General features: G+C 40.8%; 1 long non-coding RNA gene across 1 annotated transcript; it reads left to right on the plus strand.

Annotated features, from left to right (window-relative positions):
• Positions 1-15,362: 15,362 nt before the first annotated feature.
• LOC124178390 lies at positions 15,363-23,977 on the plus strand. The gene is made up of 3 exons (XR_006869799.1): positions 15,363-15,373; positions 21,088-21,096; positions 23,868-23,977. It is a non-coding gene; the product is annotated as an uncharacterized LOC124178390 (long non-coding RNA).
• The last annotated feature ends 2,751 nt before the right edge of the window (positions 23,978-26,728 follow it).

Below are 26,728 nucleotides of genomic sequence, written 5' to 3' on the forward strand. Positions count from 1 at the left end.
ATTGCTTATTGTTGTTCATAGCATGCCAAATGTTGCTGAATTTTTTCAGATTCTCATTAAATCACGAAGTACAGTAATTCTAATCAAATAAAGTTTTCATCAGAAAAATCTCCCGCATGTCCTTATAACGTTGTTTTCGCGTTAGACGAATTTAAAAATGGGATTTCTTGAATTCGTATGAACCTTCTTAACAATATATCTTTTAAAAATTTGTATTTGATGAGTTTGCCTTTACTTTGTATATACTATCATGATTATAGCGCAAGAACATCCTTAATAAGACTTATTATTAGTGCAAACTCGAATTTCGATTTAAACAATTCCCGCCACCATTCAGAGCCAGTGGTGGGCCTGCCGGCCAGTATATGCACAAAAAAAGGGCGGCATTTTACGAGCACTTCAAAAGTTAGAGGAGATTGTATGGGGCGTTGACTGAAGACTATAAAGACAGTTATAGCGTTTTCCACTGGTTGCACTGAGTGCTCACTGGCTCGAACAGGGGGCACTCGTTCCGTGCATGCATCGCCCGGCATCGGAGCAAACCTGAGTGGAACACGCCGTAAAACGTATAAAGGCAAGCTAGGATCATAATTTCTCCTAAATCAGAAATAATGTGACGTTACTTGACCGACTGCGCGACTGTCAGTTTTTCAAGCAAGTGATAAAGAAGTCAATTGAACAAACGCAACGGTAATTTTTTGTTTGTAAATAAATGTCACTAATGTTAGGCACGAGCATACAAGGGCACAAAAAAATTGAAAATTCCGCTGAAAAGATAAAGATTAATAAGCAGCAAGTCAAGTTGTCCCAATCTCCTGAAATATACCTAGCGGTTAACCTCTAAAAGCTGAAAAAATGCGTATCCATACTTCGATATCGGACATGCTGTGGATTATTCCTATGAAATTTAAAATTTTGGGAATCTCTCCTCTATCTTTCGGCTCCAGCAAGTCATCACTGCTAGACGAAGATGAAATTAGATCTAATAAAAAAGGTGTTGTCACAGCATCTATTTCGACTCTTTCACGATCGGCAGACATAATTCCACTGCTTTGACACCGACTCCCAATTTCAGGGCAATATTTTACGCACTCATTGTCAGTGCTGAATTCACGCACCAGAGCTGCCAGTGGAACGCGCTGAAAATACGAGTCTACCGCTAGTGCGCTCTCAGTTCACACTCATTGTCAGTGCAACCAGTGGAAAACGCTATTGCCCTTATAGTCTAGTCGATAAGCTCCAAATGGTCTAAAATAGAGATACTGCTCTTGAAATTATGTGCGAAAGCCCATTGGATTCGGAATGACGCCTAGACAGATGAACTAAAAAAGTTCATCAGCACATAAAAAATCGCAAAAGTTGTAAACAATTAAAGACAAAAAAAAAAGCATTTCGTTTTTCGCCAATATCTCATAGACTATTCATATTTCTGAAATTTTGAAAAATGATTCTCAAAAAGGAGGCAATTTCCAATAAAAAACTCCCAGCTCCCGGAACTCTATCTTCATTGTTTATAATTTTAATTTAACGCTGAAAATGGGTCCCCGCGCTTCGTTTTTAGTTCGCGTGCGCGGCGTCAAAAGCGAGTACGACACATTGATTAATTTTTTTTTGAGTATTGAATATTTTTTTGTGGTTTGAAAAAATTTTGGTGTATTTTGAAAACTTGGAAAAATTTATCCATGTTAGAAATTTCACCTGAAGTTGATTTTTGAACAAGTCAAACGATTGTTAAGTAACAAAATTTTCTCGAACTTCCGTCTTCATTGTAGATGTAAAAAAATGTTTAAATAATTTTCGCAAAAATATTTCGCTTTGTGGAGCCTTTCTTATATATATACTCAACAATATCATGCCATAAAAGTTGAAGAAATATTCATACTTTGTTTATAATAATTTTTGTACTCGAACAAAAACTGAAAAATCCAAGTAATACTGTTATTACGTCCGTGAGTAGAGTTTACTCCTGAGCGGAAGGAGTAACCTGGTTGGCTTCGCTTTTACGTTTCAGGTCAACCGGAAATCAGGATGAGGATTTGATAAACTTGAGTATGTTTGATATATCGATTATGTTTATTGCGTAGAACTTGAGATACCGGTAGGAATGAATTGTGTGGTACGAAAAGATATATAAGAAGTCTAGATGTGGAGTTGTCGAGATTCAGAATAGGAGTGTCCCTCGAGACGTAAAACGTACGGGTGCAGAAAAGGTGTGACAATGCTAGAAGTAGGGAATGGAATTTGATGAGTAAGCGCGATAGTGAATAGCGTGAGACTACGTAGAGATGGGAGGACAGGACAGAGACCATGAGATTCATGTAAGAACTGTGGGAGAGTTAGCGAGTAGGAAGAATAGAGAGAAGCGGTACGCTGAATGTAACACCCCCCCCCGTCAGAGAGAGCATAGCGGTAGATATGGTCCCGAATATGGAAAGTAAGAAGGTGGAAATGTCATATACAGTAGTGAAACATGATTTCAAAGTATGTGCTTAAAATTAGTTTTACAATTTTTCTTATTATAGGTAGTGTATGGTATTTATAATCTGAATTTAATATGTTGTCCATATATATGAAAATGATAGTTGGTGTGTGTTTACAAGTATGTAGTCGCAGTATGAATGTAGATTGAATATTGATTGATGCGTTTAGCAACATTGGTTGGATATTTGAGAATAAGTGTTTGTGATAGTAAGTTTATGTTTGAGATAGTATGGTTCATATTCTGGATTGCGTATGAGCGTAAGGCATATAGTTATAATACTATGGTTACATAATGTTGTTTAAAGCTAGGCGCCTAGGGTTAATGCGCGTGAAAGCGGGTTAGTACACTTAAGATTAAGGGAGCTTTCCAGTGTGACAGCCCGAAAAATCGCTGTTTTTCGCGATTTTTTTTTTTAAAGAAAAAATAATCTAATCGGTCTGGTTTTTTTTTGTATATTAATTGGGTATTGAAGAATACAAAACAATTTTTCAAAGATCGATTTATTCATTAATTAATATCTATAAAAATGATGAAACAATTGTTGCAGAAAATGCACTTGGATGTGGTGTCCACGTTGGGGGTCACAATTTTGATCTGAAACAAAAAACACAAAAAGATTATTGATCGGTATATAATTGGCTTTCGTGCTATGGAGGCTTTTTTCTTTTTTTTTTTTTTTTGCAAAAATGGCGCCGGTTTGAACAAAAAGTATCGATTTTAGCATTTTTTTTGACAGTTTTTTTTTCAAAAAAATAGGAAGATGTCAAAAAAAAAAAAAAGCTTCCATAGCACGATAAACAATGACGTTAAGAATATTGTGTAAAAAATTCAACTCGATAGCTTTAAAACTCTGCCCTCCAAGTTGGACACCGTTTTGAAAAATGCTGTTTCGAGAAAAACGCGTTCAAAGTTTCAAGTGAGGAAATTTTAGGTAAATCGTTTACTTACGGTCAATCAGCGATGCCAGGTCCATACAATATCCCTTCTGCTTCTTCGAAAACATCGTGCTCAATGGATTGTTCAGTCCGACGAGCTGTCCTCGCCTCCTTGCTACCAGGGACGCCCGGCGGTTTGCTTGGATGATGCGTGCATTCTTGTACTTAGCGGCGAAATCTGCGGCGTTCGGCCCTATCGTGCATCCCATCGTCTTCAAAATTTTTAAAATTGGGTCGTAACCTTCATTGAAGGTGCACACAGCACACTGCGTAGCGATTTCTACTATCTGCTTGCCGCAGAATACGTGCTTTGGGGCTGGTTGCCACACGCAGTGATTGATTGATTCTCAAGAATTTAGCACGCCATCCGCTTTTTTTTTGAATATTGAGTGCGACAAAAAAATAAGTCGCGCGACTAATTTACGGCTAATTAACGGCAAATTATGCAATAGTCCGAATTCACATTTTCGACAATTGGCGAGCCAAGTTCATGTACGTGCAGGTAGGAACGAGACAATAGAAATAACAGTCGCACGGGCAGACGGCCGACGCGGCAGCTGTAGCGCTCCGTTGCCTTCTTCCAAAAAATGCTGTACAGTAACCGAAATAATCTGAATTTCGGCATGAAAATTTCAGGGAATATTCGGAAGAGTGTATACTATTCGATAAAGCAAAAAAAAAAAAAAATCGATCTTTTGAAAATTTCACACTGGAAAGCTCCCTTAAACAACAATGATTTCTTTGATTCGCTGGGTCCTAAGTAATGCTATTTTTTTTTTTCGAGATAAAGAGTTTGACCTATTCGTACAATGATATCGATTATGAGTGTAGATATATTTTGGGCTAATTGTAAACTAAGGGTAAAGGATCGTTATTACAATCATTTTAATGCAGTAGTGTACACAACCATATATTTTACTTATGTCTGTTTGGTAGCGCAACAGCAGATCTTGGTAGCAATATAGTAGTTGCCTATTTGTAATAAGGTTTTCGTAAGGTTTTAAGTACTGGTGAGTTTAAAGAAAGCGGAGGTGTTGTGTGAGGAACTGCAGCATGGGTTTCTACTTCGTTGTGAATGGGTAGGGCAGAAGAAATAGGTGGGTAGATAATATTTAGCTCGATTGGATTGTCATACCCTGTTTGTTGGTTGTACTATGTTTGCTATTGAAAAGGTTGATGTGGGATTTTACTATGTATGTGCGATTTGCAGTTTATTGAGATAAACTATTTTAGTTTTGTTTAGCGTGAGGTATATTTCGGCGTTAACGTCATCTGTTATTCGTTTGATTACATACGGGCCTTTATAATGATCTTGGAATTTTGACCTTGTTTCGTTCAATAGGTAGACAGTTTGTCCTACTTCAAATCGTTGTGGGTTAATCGTTCTGTCGTAGTGTTCTTTACTTTTCTGTTTAGCTTGTTTCAGGTTCAACGCGGCGCGTTTACGGATGTCTGTGCGATTCGCTATTAGATCGAGGAGGAATGTATCGTATGTATGCGTGGATGTGTTGCTTAGTATCGCATCTGTCGGTAGTTTAGCTTCCGAGCCGAAGATCAGCTGGTGAGATGAATAATGTGTACTATCGTGTTTCGCTGTATTATAGCAGAGAATGGCGAACCGTATGAATTCATCCCAATCTTACCTTCGTTGGTGTAATGTTTGATGTATTCGGTGATTACAAGGTGACTTCTTTCTAATGAGCCGTTTGATTGCGGTCTATAAGCGGTTGTTCGTAGTTGTTTAATTTTGAAAAGCCTGCATATTTTTTTGAAAGCGGTACTCATGAAGTTTCGTCCCTGGTCAGTGAGTATAGTTCGCGGAGATCCATAGCGCGTGATGAATTCTTTAGCGAATACTGTCCCTATCGTCTTTGCCGTAGCATCGGGAATTGGAATGACGTCTAAGAACTTGGTCAGATTGCACTGGATCGTCAAAAGGTAGCGGTTATTCGATTTCGTAACAGGGAGTGGACCAAGTAAATCTGGGGCTACTTTGTCAAAGGCCTCTGCGGGCGTGTCAGTGATTGCCACGGGTAATTTTGTTTTGATCCTGACTAGTTTTTTCCTGTGGCAACTGCCGCAAGATCTGATGATATTTTGAATTTGCTTTTTCATATTTGGAGAAAAATATTTGTCTCCTATTTTACTGAAAATTTTTGTTACGCCTTGGTGTCCTCCGATCAGTGACTCGTGGTACTCTTTGATCATGTTTTCGCGTAATCTTTCGTCTGGTGTAATTGTAGTATTTCTACAAAGTGTTACTCGAATGTCTGAATCCGCAAAAATGTGATGAATGAGTTTTTTGAAGATAGATCGTAGAATATCATCTACTCCTGGTCCTGACATGGGGAATGATATGGATAATGTCTAGTCCGAACAAGATAATCCTCAAGTTTACTAACATGTAGAAAATGTTCTCAAGTCTGCCCGGGTCTGATTGACGTGGTTTCACTGCGAGGGTAAAAATGTATTTGTTGTTTTTCAACCAAGTTTTAATTACGTCGGATATTTCTGGATTCTGGTTTTGAAAGGATTCCATGCTTATTAGATTTCCGTCTATCAACTGTTTTTCTAGTTCTTCTGTCCAACCACAATTAGCTGAAACGAAATGAGCGTGATTGTCGCACAACATGAGAAGTCCGTCATTAGTTTCGGTTACGTTGGTTTGATTTTGTATGAAGTAATCTAAGCAACAAAAGTTGTCATTGTCAATATGGGGGCGGTCCGGTTTTCGCTCTTCGGGATTGTCGCGACGTTGTGAGCATGAAGGTGGTAGCGTTGCCGTAGGTACAACGAAGGCATTGCTATCCGTGTCTTCAACAGCTGACTCCGGATCATGTGTCACGGAGCCGCTCTCCGAGATATCAGTTGGGTAGCGCGAGGGAGTAGAAACCGGACCATGTCTTGGAGCTAACTAGTTCCGGTCCGACGCGTCGGCCGACGAGTTGAAGGGGGAGCAGGGATTTTGGGTGTTGATGCTTCTGCTTCAGATTCAGAAGATGTCGAGTCATAAGTCGGGTTTTGATAATTACAAATGGTGATCCTTATGTCGGAGTCTTTAAATATGTAATGAATCATCCGATTAACAAGGTTCCAGTCCAATTTATCTAAGCCGCAGCCTAGTCTTGGAATCGAGAGCGATTTGACTTTGTCTTATTCTAAGCAATTCTTTAGATTTACTAGGGCGTTGAACAGTATTTTTTCAGTTGGTTTCTGGTAGTGGTATTTTTTGGTTACTAGATTGTAAATGAGGCGGTTACCATGTGGCAGTGTCAATACGTTCGTTACTTCAGGATCTAGTTGTTGTAGTTGATCTCGGGTGATTATTTTCCTATTGATTAGTTATCCCGCGACTCCTCGTGATGTCTTGCAGTCTGCCGAGATGCAGTGTGCTAGGTTATCTTGTCTGTCTAGGAGATTGGCGCTTATCTCTTGAATAAATTTACCGTGCGTTAATGGTAGGTGGTTAGGATCTGTTACGAATTCCGTGAATCGAGGGGCGTAATTTCGTCTTTTACCGGTAGTGGCTTCGAGTGTCGGCTGATTCAGTATGTCGGACTGTTCTTCACGTATTTTAATACTACGACCCTGGGGCTTACCGGAGTTTTGGTTTGAATTAGATGGGGTGAGTGGTTGAACTCGTTCCGTAGTTTGCTTCATCGTCTTATCGACTACGATTGGTGCCTCCGTTGCGCTGCTATTGTCAGTCATTCTGGCACTTGATTCAGAGGTAACAGTAGAAGTCGAAGTGTCTTGTAATGCTTTGTTTCGTCTTCATGGGGAAGGGCTGGTGGATTCGTGTGCAGATCCATGCGCTGGTATTGGGTGCTGGTCTACATGTTTCATTCGCTTGTGAGTGCCGGTAGATGAAGATAGCGTATCCGGTTCGCGAGCACGTGTTGGGTGTTGGTGAGCTATTTTGGTGAGTTTGTGAGCGCTGGTAGACGAAGATAGCGTATCCGGTTCGCGAGCACGTGTTGGGTGTTGGTGAGCTATTTTGGTGGGTTTGTGAGCGCTGGTAGACGAAGATAGCGTATCTGGTTCGCGAGCACGTGTTGGGTGTTGGTGAGCTATTTTGGTGAGTTTTTGAGCGCTGGTAGACGAAGATAGCGTATCTGGTTCGCGAGCACGTGTTGGGTGTTAGTGAGCTACTTTGGCGCGCTTGTGGGCATCAGTAGATGAGCATTCTGTATCGGGTCGTGACCGCTTTGAGGTAATAGGTAGAATTCGGAAAGAGTCGACAGGTGGATTTCTGGAAAGCGCGTCTGCGTTAGAGCTCGCTTTTCTTTTTTTATGTTTTGTGACAAACGAATATTCTTCCAACTTCTGTCTCCAGTGCATTAAACGAGAAGTCGGGTCCCGTACGTTTTTGATCCACTTTAGTGGTTCGTGGTCCGTTACCAGGGTGAAGGTTCCACCGTAAAGGTCAGGACGAAAATGTTTGACGACATAAACGACTGCTAAGAATTCTTTTTCGGACACCGAGTAATTGATTTCGGCCTTTTGTGACACCCTCGATGCATACGCGATTGGTAAATCCTCGCCACCTTTGTCTTGACTAAGTATTGCTCCTATTGCATACTTTGAAGCGTCGGTTGTTAGGACGAAGGGTTTTTCGAAGTCTGGATACTGCAGTATCGGTTCTCGACACAGACTATCGCGTAGTGTTTCGAACGCAAATTGATGTTCTGCCGTCCATAGGAAAGGGCTATTCTTCTTTAGCAAATTATTAATAAGTCTAGCAATTCTTGAAAGGTTAGAAATGAATCTTCGGTAGTAGCCTATCAAGCCTAAAAATTGTTCAATCTGTTTAGGATTCTTGGGGACTGGGTATGCTACTTTTTTACGCAAAAATTCACATTTATCTGGCTGCAGGGTCAGTCCTGCATCAGACAATCTCTTCATAAGTTTCCGAAATTTGGTTTCGTGCTCCTCCAAGGATCGGGAGTAAATGACTATGTCATCCAAATAGACAAACATATCTGTACCCTGTAATCCCGATAGAACCTGGTCTAGTAGACGTTGAAAGGTGGCTGGGGCATTTTTCAAGCCAAATAGCATTCTAGTATACTCGAAATAGCCGTGAGGAGTCGAAAAAGCGGTTTTTGCACTGTGATTGGGACGCATCGGAATTTGGTGGAACCCGGAAGCCAGGTCGAACGTTGAGAAATATTTTGCGGAGCCTAGCTGATCTAGGATATCGACGATATTTGGTAGCGGGTAAACGTCACCAATGGTTTTTCCGTTCAGTTTCCGGAAGTCAATGACCATTCGCCACTTTTTTTCGCCGCTAGCATCTGATTTCTTGGGGATGATCCAGACCGGAGAATTGTGAGGAGATGTAAAATGTGTGATAATGTTCTGATCAAGGAGTTTGGTCACTTGTCTTCGTATTTCATCTTTGTGTACTATTGGGTGTCTGTATTGTTTGGTATGAATTGGTGCGTCATTGGTGGTAGGGATCGTATGGCTGACTAAGTTTGTACGTCTCAGGGTGTCACCTGGGAGGAAAAATAAATGGTTTTATTCGATAGCAAGATTAACTATTAATTGTTTTTCTTCGTCGTTCAAATGGTCCAATCGTAAGTTTTTTTTCAAAATGTCAAGGCGTCTCGGATCGTAATTTGGGGATGTGGGAAGAACGCGATTCTCGATCCTTTTTTTTTCATGTAAGACCTGTGCTAGTAAGACCTGTCCGCTGCTTGCAGTACTTGAATGCGTTAGGTGTGTTTTTGCACTGAGAGTGGCGGTTCTCGCGAGTTCATCGACTTCTTCTAGTGTTACAACTGGTCTTCTTATTTCCACAGCTGATTCGTTGGAATTAATTGCATAAACGTGAGCAAACCCTTGTTGGTTGGTAACCAGGGCCTGTCCCAGGAATATGTTAGCGCCTACTTTCAACTGTTCTATGAATCCCGTTTTTACCGAGGGATTCGAAATTTTTAGTGCAATCACCTGAGCCGTTCGTGGTAGTATCAATATGTAGTCTTCGTTTAGGAGTTTGAATGGTTTGCTAGTATTGTTTGGTATTATTTTTTCTGTATCGAAAGATATCGTTGCATTTTCGTTCCGTAAAAATATCGATCCTAAGATTCCGTCGTATTAGCTAACTCGATGTAGAGACTTCCTATTGTTCTGATGGATTCTTCCGTTATCTCTGAAATCTGCCTTATGTCCGTCTTTGTGACGTGGACCTTTGGGTCGATTTTATCGATTTTTAACAAATTAATATTAGCGCCAGTATCTATCACTAGTGTCACGTACCCATTTAAAGACTGCGGGCACTGTGTTCGAATCTGTGTAGGGCCAGATTCTATTTGTACGGAGCTGACGTCAGGTTTGGGCGCTGCTCCAATTTGGAGGAGGTCGATGCGTCCGCACGGCCGTCCCTGAATTCGTTTAAATGGCTCGCGTTGCCTGAATATTCGCTATGTTGCTCTGCTTCGCGTGAAACTTCCGGGTGGACGCCTGCATCGCCATTCTCGTTCAAGTAGTCTTGTGTTACGTAATTAACCCTGAAGTTCGATTGTGAAGGATTTGGTGTGTTATACTGTTGTGAGCGTTGACTGTCATTTCGCGTCTGGTCTGAAGGTTGGTTTGTCGGGTCTCTTGCTCGATATTGGATATTGGGATTGTTCTGTTGTTGACGATTAGTGTTATTTTGGAAAACTCTTGAATCTTGGTGGATTTTCGGATTCTGGGAATATTGGGACCGATTTGAGCGGCACTTATCGTTTGAGTGGCCTTTGCGACCACACTGCGTGCAAGTTGTGTTGTTGCGCTGCTCCGTTCTGCGCTCTTCTATACTATAACCTGCCTTCTTGCAGTATCTACACACTACTAATACGAAAGGTTGTTCAGGACAATATTTATCGATGTGATCGATTAATTTAGATATACCACACTTTACATTGTTTTGTGTTTCGTAGTTAGCATCACGGGATGAGGTTAGTTTATGTCCATCTGATAACAGTTTTTCAGTCTTGGTGGCCGTGTCTATAGCCATTTGTAGGGTTTGTGGATTCTCATGAGCTACTCTTATTTCTAATTCGTCTAGTAACCCTTTCATAAATCTTAATCTTGCGGTCTCTTTGATATTTTTCTTTCGCACTTGAGCATCACTGATAGATTCTGAGGCATCTATTGATTCGCACGCTTGTCTTAACAGATGTTTTATTCTAGCACCGTAATCTAGAACACTCTCGTTTCGCCTCTGTGCCGATTGTGCGATGTCTAGCTGGATATCTGGCAGGTGTTGTTTGGATGCGTAGGCCTGTTTTAGGCAGTCTAGCAAATCTCGAAGAGAATCCGGATTATCCGACTCTACATATCTACTCACGTCGCCTTCGATTTTCGTGCGAATGAGTGTGGAGAATAAATTCAATTCTCTGGCTAAGACAGCTTGTTTTGCGCATTCTACTTTAGTTATGAATTCGGATACGGGCATATTAGTGCCATTAAACGAGGGAATCAGAGCCAATGCATCTTCAAGAGGCAGGTGCAGAAAAGTGCTTTCGGCAGCCATGTTGTAAATTTCAATCTAGGATTTGTCGACTTACAAATTAAATATGAAGAGAAGGAATGGAAGAAAATGTTGCATTCTTCCGTGACGATGTTGGTCCAGCGATTTTGTGTCTGTAGGCGGTGATGACGTCGGTGTGCGTTGTGTTGTACTAGGAGTCGTGAAGAATGAAGATGTCGTTGTAGTAACAGCCGGAGATAGTTTTTCAGCAATATCGATTTGGAGATACCGATTTGTTTGTGACGTTCGTGTGAATCAGAGATCGTTGATTGCGTTAAACGTAGAATATGGCTTTCAGAGTGTCTTCAACACTATCACACAGTGGTATTACTTTCGTATTAACATCACTGATCTTGCACACTTCGGAACCGGTCTATCAGATGGCACTCCATGCGTAGCACACCCGTAAAATTGTATCACTGGATTTCCGGAAAGCGAAGGCCACCACCGTCACCAATGTTACGTCCGTGAGTAGAGTTTACTCCTGAACGGAAGGAGTAACCTGGTTGGCTTCGTTTTTACGTTTCAGGTCAACCGGAAATCGGGATGGGGATTGAATAAACTTGAGTATGTTTGATATATTGATCATATGTTTATTGCGTAGAACTAGAGATACCGGTAGGAATGAATTGTGTGGTACGAGAAGATGTATAAGAAGTCTAGATGTGGAGTTGTCGAGAGTTAGAATAGGAGTGTCCCTCGAGACGTGAAACGTACGGGTGCAGAAAAGGTGTGACAATGCTAGAAGTAGGGAATGGAATTTGATGAGTAAGCGCGATAGTGAATAGCGTGAGACTACGTAGAGACAAGAGGACAGGACAAAGACCATAAGATTGATGTGAGAACTGTGGGAGAGTTAGCGAGTGGGAAAAATAGAGGGAAGTGGTATGCTGGACGTAACACTGTTAAAAAAAATTTTATTTTTAATAATCATGATATGATCGTTTTTTTATTAAGATATTAATTGATTTGCAAAAAAAATTTTTTCCTGTTTATGTTCATGTTCATAAATTTTTTACAAACAATTTGATCATTTGGATATTTTTTCAAAATGTTTTTTTACAACTTTATTATATTATAAATATTATGATTCCCGAAAAAAAAATTTTCCTTAACAACAATTTTTACTTGTTTATAATCGTTTTTCTTATATTTCTATTTTTTAAATTATTAGTTAAGAAATTGTTTTCCATCTGAAAATCATAATTGACAGTCCTCTGTAAAGTAACAAAAAAAAAAAATTTTTTTTCATCAACAATTTTATTGTTTATTCACTTATCAATTTGTTATAAACAAATTTTTCACTTCGTTATATTTTTTTTCTCAAATTTCTAAAAATCACAAAAACACCTATATAACAAAGTATTGAAAAAATTTTGTTCAATTTTTTATTGTCATTTTAAAAAACGTGCTACAAAAGTTGCAGCGGCTGCTTCATTTGTCTACTAAAATACAAATATAACTTTCAAACTATCACAGATAGGAAAATGAATATTCTAGTTGATTTTATGAAGAATTAAACGATCTTTCAAATGAGTCATTAAAAAATTTGTAGTTATTGTCAATCTGTTGTTATGCGCATTCGTTTATAAAAACTGATGGTTTTTTTTATGTGTTTGGAACTTTTATGACTTCTAACTTTTTAAATAATGCAGATACGGTTATAGACCTTCAAGGCGATTCTGTTAAGTAATAAAATATATTAACGTTGCAGTTGTTTATGTATAAATATTGTCATTTTTCAATGAATTTATGCCGTTTGTCTCTGAATTTTTTATTTTATTTCATAAAAAATTGATTTCGATTACAATCTATTTTTCGAAAACATGCAAACAATACAAATTTTTACAAATAATGTGAGAAGAAAATTGTATTGTTGAATAAACCTATGATTTTGATTAAAAGTCAGCAAAGAAAGCAGGTAACAGAAGGGATTAGAATCAAGGGTCGGTCAAAAGACTTGGCCTCTGATAGAAGCATGTGACACTTTATTTCTCCCTTAATAATTAAAAAACATAAATAAGTAAATTATAAATAAAAGAGTCGACAAAATTGTAAAGATAAAATAGTATAAATAAAACAGTTCAAACAAGCAGATTGCAATAAAAGGTAGAAATAAAAGTGTACATATAAAAAATCAAAAACTATACATTCATTCGAACATTCACACAATTTGAAAAATACGCCTTGGATACACAATACGTTGAAATGTGCTGCTTGCTTGTCTCAATCTTCGAATGTGGTTGCACCATGTGAGTCACTTGCCGATCCTGATCTTCTTCTCTCCATTGCTCTCGTTCGATAGATAGTTTGAATTTGCATGTTCACCTTCAGGCTTCGTCGTTTACACACGTTCAGAGTGGAGATAAAATCAGCGAGGATCGCAATGACATCGAATATTCGGTGAACTTTGTACTGTGTATATTGAGTTTTGTAATGTAAAAATAGACTAGATTTTGAACTGCTGCGGAGTATTATAAGTTTCGATCTGTACAGGTTGGCGTCCTTCCGCAGAGTCTCCTTCACTTCTATCCTCCAGATTTGTGGCTAGTTCCACCAGACTGGTCAAACGCTCACTCTCCTTCCATCCGGTCAAATCCGAAATATTGCCGCCTATATTCGAATGCTTGTAATGTCACAAGCAGCTGCTCATTGTAAAGTACAGAACTCAAAATAAATGATGAATATTACGGGAAAAATAATGACTGTGAAGAGAGAGAACCATAAAATTTAGAGAAAAACGGCATATATTCATAAATTTGTTGAAGTGTTCAAAATACACCATAAGTTCATCAAATTTTTCAAAAATATTCAATACCTTAAAAAACCTTAGCCTACCCGAATTTTGAAGTACCTTTTGTCTTACACACGGATGCTAGTAATGTCGGAATCGGGGCAGTATTAACCCAGACGGAAGATGGCGCGGAGCGTGTTATCGCATATGCCAGTCGAACCCTATCGGACGCCGAAAGAAAATATTCAGTGACCGAACTGGAATGTCTCACCGTGATATGGGCCATACAGAAATATCGCGCTTACATTGAGGGCTACCATTTTACCGTCATTACCAATCATAGTAGTCTAAGGTGGCTCCATAATCTCAAAAACCCCACGGGAAGATTGGCCCGTTGGGCTCTCGAGCTACTTAGTTATGATTTCTAAATCATCCACCGTAAAGGTGCGCTAAACGTAGTTCCTGACGCACTATCCTGCATCCCCGAAGTAGCCGCCGTTATAATACCGTCGGATGACCCCTGGTACGATCGTCGTAGAGCCAAAGTAATATCGCAACCTAAGAAATTTCCACGTTGAAAAATAGATGGGGACAAGTTGTATTTTTATCGCGAAGATCCAATAATCAGTACCCTAGTTCAAGATCTAGATGCTTGGAAACTAGTCCTACCCGCAAATCTTCATTCTCGCGCCTTACAAGAAGCACATAGTGACCCCCAAGCCGGTCACCTAGGTGTCGACAAGTCGTATCGCAGATTAGCTCTCGCATACTATTGTCCTAATATGTATCACGACGTGGTCCAACACCTTAAGCGTTGTGACGCCTGTCAGCGAAGCAAGGAAGACCAACGGGCCCCAGCAGGTTTAATGGGACGTAGGGTCATCGAACAACCGTGGACAGTAGTCGCCGCCGACATAATGGGTCCATTCCCTCCCAGTCGCTCGGGCTACGCCTATCTCCTTGTCTTCCAGGACCTGTTTACGAAATGGGTCGAGATTTGCCCTTTGCGCAAGGCTACCGGTCGTAATATTAGTGACGCCTTCACCGATTTAATCGTATCACGCTGGAGCACCCCCCAAGTACTACTGACTGACAATGGCACCGAATTCGTAAACAAATCCATAAAAGAACTTGCCGATACCTACCACGTAACCCACGCGACGACGCCACCGTATCACCCTCAAGCAAATCCCGTAGAACGAGTCAACCGCGTGCTAAAAACCATGATTATCGCTTTCCTCGAGCAAGAACACCGTGAGTGGGACCTACACCTCCCCGACTTTCGTTTCGCTTACAATACCGCATATCATACTTCCGCCCAAACGAGTCCAGCGTTCTTAAATCTCGGTCGGACACCAGTTCCGATAAGCTCTCTTCGGCGAATAGCCAGCGGCGACGTGCAAGTGGAAAGACAGAGTCCCGAGCTCTGGAAGGAGCGTATGAAACGCCTCCAACTGTTACGGGAATGGGTCGCCGAAAACCTGGCTAACGCGTTTGAACGACAAGCCAGTTATTACAATCGCCGTCACCGGACCCAACCGTACTCCGTGGGAGAACTAGTATTGAAACGCCAACATACTCTTTCTTCGGCTGCTCAAAATTACAGCGCCAAACTGGCTAAGAAATTCCATGGACCATATCGTATTACCAGAACCATCTCCCCTGTAGTCGTTGAACTCAGTGACGTAGTTAGTAACAAGGTGATTGGGAAAACCCATATTGGGCATTTAAAGGCATATCGTAACAATTAGACTTGACTTTCGCAGAAACCGCAAACTTTTCGCAAAAAGAAAATTTTTTTTACCGCAACAACCCCGATACCGCAACCGTACCAAACATGAGCGACTCAAGCGGGACGGAGGGGAAAGTCGACCAGGAGTTCGAGGAACCTCAGTTCCCCGAAGCGAACGCTGGAGAACCCAGGGGCTGGGCCAGGCTGGCTCGCCACCAGCCGCTGCTGCAGCGGCTACGTCGTCAACACCCCGTCTTTTTGCTGGACCTGACGACAGCCTCCCTGGAGGTCCAGGAAGACCGGGCGGAAAGGTACCGGGCCCTGCGGCAATCAGCTATCGTCCACCCACACCCGGACGACAGTACCCGGAGTACGCAGGCCGGGAATGGTCTCGGGCGGCACGAGGTCGCGACCCAGGCGGAGCACCCGGCCATCCGGTGCGAGACGCGGTCATCAAGCACACAGCCCCGCGAGACCAGGAGGGTCACCATTACCGACCAGCCGCCGACCGTGATCGGGGTGAAACGGGCCTCCACCCCACCCGAGCGCCGAAGTTCCCGGAAGAGGACCGCACCCCGGGCGGCAAACAGCAACCCCCGGCCAGCACCAACCGCCACCTCGCCGGTGAAGCCGAGGTACCCGCGACCGGTGGTCGGCGGCAGATCCCCGTACGGGTCGTGCTGGATCTGCCAGCAATACGGCCACCGGGTATCGGCGTGCGATGACAGGGTGCCCGAAGACCGCGCCTGCTACAAATGCGGGATATACGGGTACTTGCATCCGGAGTGCCCGGAGTGCCACCCGCCACTCAAAGCGTTCAGTAAACAACGGGGCACATCCCCACCGCCACCGGGGGAGCCGGACGTTTACTGGACCCGGCGCGGCGGCGGCACCGCCCATCGCGACTTTCGGTTGTTTTAATACCGTTGTTTGATTCTTCCGTTACCGCAAACCTTTGTTTTTTTTTTTTTTTACCGCAAAACCTATCGCTAAGGCTACTTTTTTTTTCTCGCAAACGTTTTTTTTATCGCTAATATTCATTTTTTTTTCTTCTTTCAATATTGCAGCCTCTCGCCAATGTTACCGTTTTTTTTTTTTACTTATACCGCAAACATTTTCCTTATTACCGCAATTTTTTTTATCATTATCGCATATTTTTTTATACCGCAAAATTGTTCTTTTTCGTTTTTTATGCCGCTAGGCTAGCAACGAAATTTTTTTTCTTTTTTCACAAATAAACAATCTTATTACCGCTACACAATTATTTTCTCGTTGCTATAGTAACAGTGACCCACCTTATCACATGTACCCAATCACTCACGGTGCGCCCACGATCCACTCCTGAATTCTGTCATATTCACCGATACAGAATCAATTAACCCCCACCCCCCACTCTCGCAAATCGGTTACAAAATAACGTCCAACAATTAAAACCCCACTCCACCTTAACATCATGACTTCTTCAAAATTAAAAGAACTAAAAACTAAAGAAACCCACTCTCGGTAAGATAAACGCCTAAATTCTACCACGTCATCGTCGCGATATCTAGTCACTTAACGCAGTAACAACTTCAGATCAAAACTCCTTTTTGTCGCAATTATCTTAAAAATAACGCTTACAAATTTTTTTTGGCCGCTTTATCCAGAATAACACCTTACATGAGGCCAATATTTCAATATCGCTCTATACCGCATAAATTGTCTGAACTCCTTTGCAACAGCACCCTTCAACCAAGCAATCAAATCAACCACCTTTCTACCTTCTCGCAAAAACTTAGCTCATCCCTTCGCTTCCTTCACTCACAACCGATCAGGTCAATGGTAGAACTTTGAAAACGATGTTTCGCCAAGAATCAGCAATCCGTACTCCAAAGTCTCTCAACTAAGTCAAGTATCGCACGGATTTTCAATTTCAATTCTATCTATCGCAATTATCTCTAACATCTCTAACGATCATCTAGTCACATGCAAAAGTAAGTAGTCAACATATTGGTTTCCGAATGGCAAAGGACCTCCTCGGTCCTCCGTAAGGAGGGGGGAGTTGTGACGTGGTATTTCGTACCCCGTCACTTTGTTTAATTATCGCCTTCCCCTAAGTGCAGATATCGCTGAAAATAACGAAAGCACGTCTGAGGCCAATACTCCAAAAATGAACGACTAATTATCTTTAAGTTGAATTCTCTTTACTAAGCTAATTGTATGCTATTTTCTAATTCTGTAACGCTTTACGAGACCCATCTACGAGACCTTCGCGTCAAGATATCAGGACACTGCCTGACAGGGGTCACGTACCAGCTCAACACCGACCACCACCGACTACAGACGAACGAATACCGTTGAAACCACTCCCGATGGATGCCTATATAGTTGTCGAACAGGGTCGTGCGTGATGCACAAACAGTACCTCCGACTATTTAAGACTTATCGGCCAGGAGCCGAACCACGAATGAATGCTTCTACCGCTCGGATGCATCGTTAGGCGACGTACAGGGCTGTGCGTCAAAAACACAACAAAGCCTCCCGTCGACGATACTTATCAGCCTGGAGTTGAACCGACCCTAACATCTACTAAGTCGTTGAGTATCAAATAGAGGACGGTTTTCTCTTCACGAACCGTCCTATCGAAGGACCGCGGCATAAAATAGGCTACGATATGCTGACCACGTGGATCTGGTGGATATAGTGTGGGGATCCGGGTTGAGGGCCATCACCACCAGATCGTTCCGGCATGAGGGCTTCAATGAGCGAGGGCCGGGATGCAGCACCGACGAAATAGCTGCAACGGGGAGTACCAGTAAAGCAAGGAGTGAGTTACAGTCGGTCGCAAGTCCAAAGGACCGGTGACGTAATATTATCCGCACACCTCAATATCGCAACACATGAGCAGTACGACCTCCTCTCTCACCAACGATACTGCACAGCTGAGGGAAAACATTTCTGACCACCTTCCGACGTCCCGATACCTCGATACCTGTCGTCGAGGGAGAAGAAAAACAAGCGGCAAGGGATTATCGCCGCGTACCCGTAGACCAGACCTACGCGACCTGCTGGTCCAATTAGAATACCGCAAATTTGAGGAAGAATCACGTGACAGCAGCTTGACGAAAATCAGGATCATCGCTCATCTTGTCACTCTACGTTCAGTTTTTGACTAACCAAGACGTGCTATTGTAATCTTCAGTGCCATTATCGCTATCTATCGAACTAGTTCTCGCTATTGTACCGCATTCGCTAGTACCTGCTATATCTTCTTTTACGTAAGTGAGGTTCCTTTTCTATTTTGTGAAGCCACGAGATTACTTGCAATATATCGTACCTTTGCCTTTATCTCTTTCTCTCTCTATCTTGCAGTTGGTCTGCTTGAGCCAATTGGGCTCGTACTCTTTCTCTCTTTATCTTGCAGTTGGTCTGCTTGAGCCACCTGGGCTCGTACCTTATTCTCTCTTATCTCTTATCTAGTCCCTTTCTCTGTCCTATTGCAAGTAACTTCGCGACTGGTTGACTATTACTCACGCATTGTAGTGACTATTGCTTTATTTTATTGTCTTTCTCTTATGGAATAATTTGAATATCTAAAATCGCTGTCTAGCAGCGCGTTCCGTCAAAGGATCAATTTTTATCTTAGCTATTGAGCATTGCTATTTTGTTATATTTTCTATGATTAGTTCATATCTGTCTCTTTACCTATTACCGTTAATTATCGTATCTTAGTAAGTGTACCGCGGGAGCGATCTTACATCGCTGCGCGGTCCCGCTCGTCGTTCATTTGACGCTGGAGTATTGTGCCGTAGCGCATAACATTTTTTTCATTACTTTCTTCGCTAATATCGCTGATCGTAGTTGTCCGTAGTCTATTTGGTTTGCCGTACGTTGCATATTAATTATCTTGAATATTGTTTGCCTTATCTTGAATTACCTTTTATCGTACCGAATATTATCTCTCTTTCTCTCGCACTTACCGCAAACTAGAGACTACGTATTATCTGTTAGTACCTATATTTTATGATAATTTTCTACTTGACCTGTTGCTTGAATTTACCTTGTAATTCATAATTCCCTGTCTGCCTATTTCTGATCATTCTGATAATGTGATAACTATTATAATTGTTGTATTTCGCATGTGTTTATAATCGCTTCTCATATTTTACGGTTTATTTGCTTAATGCTTGATTTAAGTACAGTATATCTTTTCCGTTCTGCATACTCATTATAGAACCGTATTAGTTATTACCTTGAATCATAGTATCGCGAGCTTGCGCATATTTCCCGTTTATTTGGAAAACGTTCCGTTATTTATTAAATCTCTCGCTTAACTTTTCTCTGGCTGTAAATATTGTTAATTACCGCATTTATCGTAATTGTATCTCAATCTCTTCAGCTACTTGCTTGTCATTAAACTTATCGCTTCTTACTTAATATATTTGATACTATTCCTGCTTCACCTGTTTCTTATTTTATCTATTGGATTCGACCCCGTCCCTCTACCATTATCTTGTCCATCTGAGCAAACTGTGCAAAACCGTCGTACAACCTGACCTTACCCATATTTATTACCTTTACCTTTACCTTCACCTTTACCTTTATCTTTTTCTCTAATTATCTAATTTTGACGCATGTGCGTCTGGCGCCCAACAATCGTATCTTTCTCTCTTATTACCTCTCTCTCTATCTAATTATTCAGGTTAGTGACTGCGCCGTAGGGTAACCAATTATCTCGTTTTTATCGTTTTACCCTCAATTAACAAAAATTGGTTATAGTATGTATATGCGGTCCATGTACGATATTAATATATATGATCCATACGTGATGCATACTATAAAGTTTATAATTTTCCAGGAGATAAACTAGATTATTCACAAAAATACGTTTATAATATGAAATTAGAACAATTATTCATTTCGAAATGAGATTCTTTCCGACACGCGCTCGATCTATTCCATAACATCAATATTCGTAATTATTCCAACAACTTTTCTTTTGCTCTCTCGATTTTGACTTTTTGTAGGCATAGAATCGAAACGCTGTTCCAGCTGGTCGCAATTGAAGTATCTACGTTGGGTAGAGACGCAATGTTATTTTCCGAAAAGTGTTCGTATGGAATAAAATTCAGAGTAACTGTAATACTCCACGGATGCGCTACTTTTGATGGAGATGTAATGGATGCTCAGTCCATGAGAGAGTATTGAACGCAGTGTCCTGATTTAGAGGCCTAGAAAGGTGATTGACGGCGTTTTTCTTTTTGATAGGGAGAGAAAAAACGAAGGTTCTTAAAACTTCGATTGTATTTTAACACACATTTGGAAGGTATGAGCAAAACTTTTTAACATCCAACTGTCGCGAAATGGCAGCATCATTAGCTGACTCGTTAACTGAAGAATATATCTTCAGTCAACGGCTGACCATCTAAGGGCCTCGCTGCTTGAGCCTGGATCGGCAAGAAAGATAGCGTGTATATTTTTAGTCTGAAATGTAGAAACTAAAATTATTCTTAATTCCCACATCATTTTATTATCAATGTACGAAAACAACCGAACAAACCGTGATATTATATTAATTGTCGAGCTCGAACGTACTAAGTAACGAATTTTACAAAGAAAATTCTGAACGAAAATGAATGTGATTTAACAGTTTTTTCTGGGTTTTTTAGTTCATCGATGATAAAAATATATGTCGATTAAAAGTAATTTCAGGTTTGACATTTCAGACAAGAATTATGCGCTCTATCTTTTCTGCCAATTCGAGATTCCAACGGCGCGCTTCAATGGTCAGCTAATCACTTCGCCGTTTGCGAGAATTGATGAAAAAAATTTTTCTTGTACTGTCTAGAGGTTAGTTAAAATACACACGAAATTTTTAGAAGCTACGTTGGTTATCTCCCGATCCAAAAAAACGGCAATCTCCATTTCGTATTTGATTGAGTAAAAAAAAAAATATATGTGTACTTTTCCCGATATTTCATACGGCATCATTTGAAGAACCCGGTTTCCACTTTGACCCGACGTGAAAGATATTTTTTCTCCATTATCTGATTTTATTATTGACCTTTCTTCGTTGTTACTTAAATATTTAGTTACATTATTATTTTTTGCTTTCAGTTTTTAACCATTTGTATACGGTAATGGTACAGAATAAATCATTACAATCAACTATTTTCATGTAAACCAATAATAAAAAGCTATGTTACTATTTGTGCATGGTGAGTATAACATTTTTACAATACTTGATGACAATTGTAATTATATTTTATCTAAAGTTTTTTAAACTTGTCATGTTTGCAATAAAATATTTTATTTTATTTTTCGCGCAAGCCTCAATTCAGTAGCTATCAATGCGCTAATACAACTGTGATTTTTTATAATTTTCTCATAATCTTCTTGGTAAAATGTAACAAAATAAAAATGATATTAATCCTTACACTATATTCTTGATTTGTCCTAATTTTTACTGAAAATACTTATTAGTATTCGAGGTATACCCGTCAATATAACTTGTTAAACATCTCTTGAACAAACAACTTTTTTGAAAATATGTTAAATACGTATTTTCTTCATGTTGAATCCATTGCAGTTGTTTACATTTACGTAACTCTCTCAATGGTGCTGGAAATAGAACTCGCCCAAATTTTTTGCCGTTTTGGCAAACAAAAACAGTCAGAGTATAAATTTTTTTTGTATTATGAGAGTAGAAGAAAATAGTGACTTTCGATACTAGTGCGCGAAGGTGGCAATACCTGCACAAGCGTGAAAGCGCAGCACGAGCCCGTAGACGAGTTGAAGGGCGAGTGTAGCGCATTCACGCGAGATAGGCATTGCCAACTTTCGTGCGTGTATCGAACTCTATTTTTTGCTACACCTGTAATGGAAAGTCCGACATACACGATTATTTTTACACTAAACCACGACACACTGTCTGTTCAGTGACGATATCGAGCACGGCAAAGAGTGACAAACTATTCCATCGGTGGCGCTAGTGCAGCTGTTTGCGAAATGCGCAACTGTGGATAAAAGCGCGACCGTCTTTTTCGCACACCGCTAGCAATGTGTGAAGGTTTATCTTATACCGCCGGCAATGTGCGAAGGTTTTTTTCTCAGACCGCTAGCGATGCGCGAAAGTTTTTCCCGCACATGTCTATAAAAGAATACTTTCGGTGCTTGTAAATGGTGCATAAAAATGGACTTCCCATGCAGGTGTTGCAAAAAAGCATTTAAATGACCCTAACAGAGTCGATTTATCTTTCCATGCGATACTTTGAGAGCCAATCGTAGTTTTGACGGTTCCATATCGTTACGACGTAATCACTTGCAATATCGGACTCCGGTTTCCGGCAACTTTTTTAGAACACAAATACATCATTTTTCACAAATTTACAAAAATATTCAACCGTTATTTCAAAAGTTATAGCGAAACGAAAAAAGAACAAAGAGAAATGTATAAACTTAGATTTTTCCGCCGAACATACTTTTTTGAGAACTTTTATGAAGCTGACCCTAGCAGCTAAGGTTGGCAGCCAAACTTCTTAATTGTTTTGGAAGTATAAAAATGCAATGTAGATTTATCCTCATAATTCTATAATAATATTGGTGGTGCAAAGTACTTTCTAAAATTTTTCAATTTCGGTTTTCACTATCTTATTGGAATGAACATTAAAAGGTGGATGCTAATTGAGTATTTAAATGGAATTTTTTTTTTCATTTTGAGGGGTGCATAATGCAGTGCAAGCCAAAATAATAAGGACGTATTTTTTGTTTTCGTTAAACATGATAATTTTTCATGTTATAGCTGACTGAATTTCACTGATTTTAATATATATAGATATATCTTGACATGGGTGACGTCACAATGTTATAGTTTTCAATCTGTTACATTAATGGCAATTTTGATTCAATCGGAAAAATGAAAAATACGTCCAAAACATTTTTTTCCAATCTACAAGAATATGAAATCAAAAAATTTCATTCAAATACTCAAGTCTGGCTGCTAGCCTCAGCCTTGTGGAACTTTTTCTTGTACGACCAACGCGAAGCAAGTTAATCGACAAAAAGCAATGAATAGTAACGCATCAATTAAAGAGCTTCGAAAGATTTCCAGAAATAAAAGACCAAAATTTGTCACACAGGAATTTACGACCATCTCACTTTTTATACTTCGACTTTACCTGCTTGCGTCTGGAGACAATAAAGCTGCTCTGGACAGTGCGTTGCGCTGAAGCGCTGAACTGCAAGTACGAAATACCCTGTCAGCCGTAAATATTTTGAAGCTCTTTAATTGATGCGTTATTATTCATTGGTAACTTTTAACTTGCGTTGATAGATTGTTTGTATAATTTTTTGACTAATTACAGATTGGTGAAACCGTGATGGAAGAGGAACGGATAAAAATGACAGAAGAATGGAGACCTATAGAGGAGGAACAAATAAAAATTGTCAACAAATGGGAAAAATTAGAGATTCGAAAAAACGAGCTTAACCCTTTCGCTCCGGACGCATTCTACGTCGTGCCGTCCCCGCTGACCAAGCAGTCGCGGCAAGCGTCCGTACTTGCGGAACAACTGCAAGCGCCCGTCAGACGCACAATACTACGCTATCTTACGCAGAGCGAGTGCGGTCGCTCGTAAAAACAAATGCATAAAAAATTATAACATAATGTTGGTTTACCACGGTCACCGTTCGTACATAACGAGCGTCAAATGTTGGGTTACCACGGTCACCGCTCGGACAGAGCGAGTGTCGGGCGTTGGGTGACTATAATCACCAATCGGACAGAACGAGCGTCGGGCGTTGGGTGACTATAGTCACCAATCGGATAGAGCGAGCGTCGGGCGTTGGGTGATCATAGTCACCGATCGGGCCGAAAGGGTTAATCAACAAGCTAAGATGTTGGTAGAATGGAGAAGAGAAATAGAGGAGAAGGCGGCGACAGCGACGGACTCAGCTCAGCCCGGAACAAGTAGGCAAGGAAATGCGGATGAAGGGGTAGCGTGGCAGGTCCTGCTGTTGAACGCGCCATCACCTGTGACCTGTTCAGGTGATCTGAGCGACACAGCAGAGACTCCGGAGAGTAAGCGCCAAATAAAAAAACAAGAGCGTGATGACAAGTAAGTACTCGCTGGTTTTAATTTTTGGACAAATCATCTCGTAGACGTGGTTGTGTCCTCGTTCGTGTCAATAATCAGCAAGAAGGAATGGAATAAAATAGTCTTTCAAAACAATTGTGAAAAATCAAGATATCTTTGAAAGACCCTTCTTCAAATTCATTTTATGAAATTTAATTAATCATCGGCAAAGCATGCATTGGCATTAATGAAAGTTAGAGCCATGCAAGCTGAAAGTAAGAAACAAATCAGTCCATCATATTTGTTACGTAATCGGGATTGTATAGTATTGTTATTCATGGGCTATTATTTTCGTACTGAATAGTATAGCTATGAGAGTTTTACTTACAGATTCCTGTTACCGACACTTACTGACATGCTACCCGGACTCGAACCCTTTTCCGCGATGACGTCACAGTCTGCTGTACTGACTTGAGGTCAAAACCGTGCAACCTTACCGACAGTTGTATCGGTCGAAGGTCAAAATCATGCTGTTTCACCGACTATCTTACCGACCGAAGGTCAAAGTCTGTAGTGCTCGCCTGCCAATGGTAGAGGGCGCAGCGGGGGCGAGAACTCTTTTACCGTCCCACATTCTTTTCCCACGATAGGACTGCTGATGTGTAACATTAACCACTCCAAATTCCTTTCCCACGGTAGGACTGCTGATGTGTAACATCAACCATCCCCACATTCTTTTTCCACGTTATCAACCACGTGACAGTCCAAAATTAATAGTTCTGGGAATTGTTTTTTATCCACTCGGATATCGCTGATGTGTAACATCAACCACCTCACATTCCTTTCCCACGTTATCAACCAAGCGACATTCCAAAATTAATGGTTCTGAGAATTGTTCTTCACTTACTCAGATGTCGGTTTGATATCAACCACGTGACATTTTTTTGGCTTGTAACTGTCATGTGAACTCAACAACGAATTTTGAACGGGGTCAGTCAAGACCAGAGTGCAAGGTCGACCGATAGCCGTGGTACATTCAGAGCCATGGATCTGCGGTGTTGGGTTACTATCGCTCTAGGAATGCTAATAGGTGCGCGCGCATACACAAACATACGTACAGCTGCCCTATAAAAAGGACGCTCATCACTGCAAACGATCATTAAGTCACAACTTGTCAAGTATACGTGAGGAAAAAGCTCAAGATGGAATCCGCGAAGTGTTTGAGATTGATCGATATTATGGAATCAGCGTACAAAATCTTGGACAAATCATCATCAACAGCAGAGATTCAGAAATGGATAAAATTTGGAAGTCAAAATATTCGGCTTCTGAACAAAATTTTGCGAAAGGCTTCATCGATTGGAGAAAAGACGAGAATCATCACAACGATCGGACTCTTGAAAGCGCTTGCGGAAAAATTCAAACGTCTTCAGAAAACGGGTGGAGGTACGCGGAAAGTAAGAAGAAGCGATCGAGTTCACTGGGAAGATTTGGAATCAGCTTTCGAGGGGAGAATTCGAACTGAATCCATCGTCAATTTGAAGCATAAAGATGTGGAGAGATTTCTAGAAGACGCAAAGGTACTACCTGTGACGAGACTAAAAAACGCTCTGAAGAAAGACAGGAGCTTGAAAGCCAACGTTATCCTGGCTTGTAAATTTGAAGTTAGAAAAGATGATCGCACGGTACAAGAGATCAAATTTTTTAATACGAGAAATGAAATCATCCTCCAGACAACGGATATCAACGAATGGTTCATCGAAAACGCGATGGAGCGTTTGTTGAAAAAGGTGGAAGATTTCCAGGAAAAGAATTCAGGCTGGTCGCTGACCGAAATAATAAATTTGACTGTGAATATCAACAAGTACGTGCCACTACGAGGCGGTGTATTCACATACACTCCGTTACCTAAGCATATCAGTGATAAGAAGGCTGTGGTAAACATCAGAAGCAACGACTCTTACTGCTTTCTTTGGTCGGTCACCGCAGCTCTGTTCCCAGCCGACAACAACAATCCCAACGCGACCAGCTCGTACCCGCAATTCAGCTCAGTACTACGGTATGATGGTATAACGTTTCCTATGTCTCTAGACAAAAACACCTTTTCAAAATTTGAGAAGCTTAACGGTCTTTCAATTAACGTTTATGGTATAGACCAAGGTGATCGGAAAAAAGTGAAATAGTACCGATTCACCTGAGTCAGAATGAGTCTCGTAAACCTGTAATTCATCTTTTGGCGATAGAAACTGAAATCACTGACGATGACGATG

Source organism: Neodiprion fabricii, chromosome 3 (genome assembly GCF_021155785.1).
Source record: "Neodiprion fabricii isolate iyNeoFabr1 chromosome 3, iyNeoFabr1.1, whole genome shotgun sequence".
In the NCBI taxonomy this organism is placed as follows: Eukaryota; Metazoa; Arthropoda; class Insecta; order Hymenoptera; family Diprionidae; genus Neodiprion; species Neodiprion fabricii.